The sequence below is a fragment of the Grammomys surdaster genome, unplaced genomic scaffold (assembly GCF_004785775.1).
Source record: "Grammomys surdaster isolate TR1022 unplaced genomic scaffold, NIH_TR_1.0 121672, whole genome shotgun sequence".
In the NCBI taxonomy this organism is placed as follows: Eukaryota; Metazoa; Chordata; class Mammalia; order Rodentia; family Muridae; genus Grammomys; species Grammomys surdaster.
In genome coordinates, this window is record NW_021617410.1 from 38 (window position 1) to 5,692 (window position 5,655).

The 5,655-nt window shown below is 43.7% G+C and overlaps 1 pseudogene; it reads left to right on the forward strand.

Annotated features, from left to right (window-relative positions):
* The first annotated feature begins 203 nt into the window (after positions 1–203).
* LOC114636063 lies at positions 204–4,467 on the forward strand (annotated as a pseudogene).
* Positions 4,468–5,655: the final 1,188 nt, after the last annotated feature.

The following is a 5,655-nucleotide window of genomic DNA, read 5'->3' on the forward strand; positions in this document are numbered from 1 at the left end:
GTGATGTCACAAGTGTTGTAGGGACACCAAGTGCACTGAGCTCTCTCAGTCAGTGTCTACAGCATATGTCCCTAGACATGATTGCCCGACTGAGGAGATTTTTTGGAAGAGCAGAGATGGAGGTGACAGAAACTAGAAAGAGGCAGAAAGTAGCTGGACTTTCATCTGAGAGTAATGAATGACGAAGAAGGTGGTCTTAGGGAATGTGGAGTAAGTCCTGGGAAGGGGATGTTGAGCTTCCTGTCTGGGGTGGCCTGAGCTGGCCTTCCTAGCAATTTGAGCACAGAAACTGACTTCACTGGGAAGCAAAAGAATTTCCATGATTATCACAATACTTAAACATCAAGGATTTCAGAACATGACTTTCTCCATTCCTTAAGGCAGGTGATGGCAAGGCCAAAGCAGGTAGTTTCAAATACCAAGTCTTTACTTTGATTGGGTTTTGTGGTTGTTACATGGGGACAAAATGAGACCATCAAGAGTCACAGAGGGTCTAACCTATGCCAGTATACGTAAGGGAATCCCTGCACTTCACTCCCGTGGCTTGTTTATTTTTTTAAGCTTCAGTGGGTATCTGACAGTTGTACCAGGGAAAGAATTGTGCTCCTGGTCATGGTCTTATGTTCTCAGAACTCCTCTGACCTCCTCTCCCTGACAGTACCCACATTAGATTTCTTCATCACCCACTGTGGGTGGCAGGTATTTCTGTCCTTTAACCAAATAACTTTCAGTGTTGATACACTCAGACAATGAACCCTATTGCCATCTCTAGGGTGTTTGGTGTTTCAGTAGGGGCAATTGCCACTGTGTTGATCATGGTCTCACTCTGCATGAATTTTAGTCCAAACTACTGGGCCTTGACTAACAGGGTAGGACATCTGACCATCTCCTATCACTCAAGTTCTTTGGGTTATTTAATTTTCCATCTGACTTGTGAAACCACAAGACTGAGGGATCTAAAGCCAAGTTGCACCTAGTAAAACTGTCAATAATGGTGGAGAAGCTATCCCTGTGGTCACCATGAGCACGTGTAGGGAGACAGAGGAAACACCTGGCTGCTTTCATCTCCTGGTCTCTATAGAGTGATGGGAGAGCAGAGATTCACTTAGGAGGCATCTAATGCCTGGACCAGACTGTTTGTGCTGTCACTGGTTTCCAGGCATGCTCTCCTTCTCTTAGAGCTGAGGGTGTTCTCCCAGGACTCTCTGCATTCTCTTGGGGCAATTTACTTATGTTCTTCTGCCTACAGTGGCTGGCAGACAGTCATCATGCCCTGAAAATGTCTTAAACAAGAAAGAGGCCAAGAAGGAGGCAAAGAGTCTGACCAAAGAGCTGGAGCTCAGTACCCAGGAGAGAAACGAGCTGAGAGACCAGTTGATCTATGTCACAGAGGGATCCATGAACAAGAGGTACTCATTGCTCCAAACCATTTGGTGTCAGTCTGACATCTGCAATGTCACCCTCATCTTATCCTTCTAAGGTTGTGAATTCTGGCAAGCAGTACCTCCACAGAGTCCCTGTGCCCAACTTTATGTCCCTAAATGCTTCTTAGAGGAGAGGCTGAACCTGAAGCTTGGTCAGGATCGAGAAGGGAAACGGACTCTTTTGCTTTCTCCAATTGAAATGTTGAACTTGTGGTCTGAGTAAAGAATTCTGGATGGAGGCAGTGGCTAGTGAATGCAAAGCATGCATTTGGAAAATCCTCGACAGATGCAGTGTTTGTGGTGACGATTTGTACTTACCTGGCTCAATATTGAGGGCTGGAAGGTCCTAGCAGCAGCTGGTCCCACACTGTTCAACTCAGTGCTTGACTAGAAGGCCTGAAGCTTATGCCTGTTCCTCTTTGTCTGTGTGCCTTATACTCTGAGTCAGTAATGCTGAGTGAATTTCTTCTTATTCTGATTGTTCTCTCTCCAATGCTGTATCTCTCTCTATCTCATTCTCTGATTCTGTTCCCTTTTCCTTTTTTTTGTCTGTGTGCTTGTGTGTGTACACATGCATATGGATGTGCAGACATGTAGTAGGTATATATTTCCTTCCACTCTTTGGGAACTCGGGTTCTGTGTTTTGTCCTGTGTATTTATCTGCATAACAGTTTAAAGGTGAAGTGAGTCCTGAGGTCCGGGCGCCCCTACTGTAAACAGCAGTGTTCATTGCCTGTGTGGTGCCATTTGTCTGTACATTTTTATCTCTTTGGCAGACTAGAAAACTGTGTTGAGGTCTGGTCTCATCTCCAGAATTATGTGTAATGAATGTCTCTACACTATTAGTTATCCAGGATTTAGAGTCCCTGTTTTGAAAGTAGGAAATATTTAATCACAGGTTTCTGGTGGTTAAGGACCTATGGTCTAGTCTCTTTAGAGGATAAGCTGCTAGACCTCTAATTCAGGCCAGCTGAGTGAACACAGGGAGCCAGGGTACCCTCCATCTGGATGCCAAACTTCTGCTGTCCAGGATAACAAGTTTCCAAAGGTGGAGAAGATGCGAGTATGTAGAAGGAAGAAATTGGCCTTCCAGGATTGGGTTAGGACAGGACCTAGCCTGAGTTCATGTGTTACTAAAAGCCATGTTCATGGGGTTCTGAATTCCTGGGGCCAGACCCTATTACAGGCCAAATCCACTGTATGAAAAATTGAAGTTAAAGGAGAAGATGGTCATGTCATTCCTGAACAAATTAGAGATGGAGAACATTGACTCCTGTGAGAACTTCCAGGAGCACAAGAAGGAGATTAACTTCTATAGGTAAGTACAGGTCATGGAGGCTACCACTTGTGCAATGGCCATTTCTGCATTCCTTTGATTCTGGAATGGATAGTCTGCAGGTCTGGTCTCTCCCTTTGGCTTCTTAACCATCAGTGTACCTTGGGCCTTTTGGACTCAGGTTTCTTCCATCTGTAAGAGAAAGTCAACCCTCCCAGGGTTATCCAGGCATCCTGAGGAGCCTCTAAGATAAGAAAATGAGAGGATTCTTTGGCAGTCCTTGACTTCTGGGGCTCAGGCAGGGTTTTACAGATGTGAGTGTGTTGGAACACATGGGTAGAATGCCCTCCCCTTAGTTCTCCTGACCTCCACTGCGGGTATTTGCACCCTACTAATTGAAGTTGCTGAAATACAATGGACTGTCATGGAGATACCTCTTTATTTTGAAGAGGCAGATAGATGGAGATACCTCTTTCTTTTGGAGAGACATGGAGCCTTATTGGAGTTTGGGCTTCAGACATGAATAGTTCTTGCCTGCATTGGCTGTTGGCTGTTTGCTGTTTGTGCAGCTGTCATGGATATACTGAAATGTATTGCTTTAGGTCTTCATGGGAACCTGAATCCTGGTGGGGTAACCGCACCTATAAGTAGGAATGGCAGGAGGAGTCTGCAGGATCTTAATATGCAGAGTATGTTTCCAGAAACTTACACAGTCGGCTCCTGCTGCAGTCCTCTGTTGTAAAGAAGTCATTGGTCCAAGTGAAGCAGGATTACAAGGAAGTGAAGGCTGATTGGTACCTCCTCCAACAGTACTTGACTGAGATGAACCTGACTGTTGAAGATGAACAGGTGAAGACCAACACCTCCAGAAACAGCCACATCAGGTAGGGACAAGCAGCTTATTCAGACTAACACTGTCTGTTATCATTTGTCTATTGGATCCATCTTTGCATTCATCCACCATCTTTTAAATCCACACTCCCAACCAGCCACCTACTTCATGGAATATAGTTGTTCATTACTTTGTCTATGTACAAGTATTCTGGGAACTTCAACTCTTGGGAGACACTGAATTATTGGCAAGTGTAGCTTACTACTCTGCTTGAAGCTGCAGTCTAGAAAGGGTAACAGATGAATGACAGGTCACACTCTTGCATGTCCTCATGATAGGAGGGTTGCTAAGCAGAGCTTTGAGAAAGTTCTATGTCTTGTGACAGGAGTTGTGCAGGGGGCATGTGACCTTTCAGGTAGGCATCACCTTGCAGGGAGTAAAGCCAAATGCAAATATCAAATGAGTGCTTCTCACTGTCAGTGGTCTGGGTGGCATGTGGCCTTCTCCTTTCTCCTGAAGCCCAATGAGGTCTCTTCCCATTGGCCTGGTCTTGGTTTGCACTGATAGAAGTCTGAGTGGAAGATTGTCAGCCCATGTATTTGTGAGCTTTGCTTGAAATATTGCCCTGCTTGCAGATATAGCAACAAGGGTTTCAGTTAAAAGATCAATGTTGATTTCTAGTTGAGGTGGTGGGTGGCAGCACCTGACATCTGACATACATGTCCCCATGAAGCCTGTGTCTTAATAACTGCCTTCCTCTCCAAGGTCTCATAAGCTGCAAGAGAGCTGGAATTGAGTACATCCCAGCAAGAGAGCCTCCTGCAGAATGAGTTGCCACCACAGGAGCCCCCGCTGAGCTTCCTCCTCAACAGCCACAGACTTCTTTGGATGAATCTCCTTCTCATAGATCATTTCCACGGTGTGAATGGACCTAAACTATGTAGCCAGTGAGACTACAAGTCTTTAGCTCTGCAAGTAAGAATGTGCTGAATTGCACTTATCTTTACATTAGTATTGTTCAATACATTCTAATGTGCGCTTCTGCTGGAATCTAGCAACTTACTTGGACATTCCTTATGAAACAATGTAAGATACATGGCCGGGTGATACAAGTGTTTCTGCTGTAAAACAAACACACTTCCTAACTGAAATGTCACATGTAACATGATTTAGGTGTTTTCAGCTGTGTTGTACTTGCCTTTAGCTCTGCAAGTAAAAATGTGCTGAATTGGGCTTATCTTTACATTAGGGTTGTTCAATACATTCTAATGTGCTTTTCTGCCTGAATCTAGCAACTTACATGAACATTCCATATAAAACAATGTAAGATACATGGCAGGGTGGTACAAGTGTTTCTGCTGTAAAACAAACACACTTCCTAACTTAAATGTCACATGTAACATGATTTAGGAGTTTTCAGCTGTGTTGTACTTGCCTTTAGCTCTGCAAGTAAGAATGTGCTGCATTGCGCTTATCTTTACATTAGTATTGTTCAATACGTTCTAATGTGCTTTTCGGCTGGAATCTAGCAACTTACTTGGACTTTCCATATGACACAATGTAAGATACATGGCCGGGTAGTACAAGTGTTTCTGCTATAACCAAACACACTTCCTAACTGAAAAGTCACATGTAACATGATTTAGGTGTTTTCAGCACTGTTGTACTTGCCTTTAGCTCTGCAAGTAAGAATGTGCTGAATTGTGCTTACTTTTCCATTAGTATTGTTCTATATGTTCTAATGTGCTTTTCTGCTGGAATCTAGCAGCTTACTTGGACATTCCATATGAAACAATGGAAGATACATGGCTGGGTGGTACAAGTGTTTCTGCTGTAAACCAAACACACTTCCTAACTGAAATGTCACATGTAACATGATTTAGGTGTTTTCAGCTCTGTTGTACATGCCTTTAGCTCTGCAAGTAAGAATGTGCTGAATTGCGCTTATTTTTACATTAGGGTTGTTCAATACATTCTAATGTGCTTTTCTGTTGGAATCTAGCAACTTACATGGACCTTCAGTATGAAACAATGTAAGATACATGGCAGGGTGCTACAAGTGTTTCTGCTGTAAACCAAACACACTTCCTAACTGAAAAGTCACATGTAACATGATTTAGGTG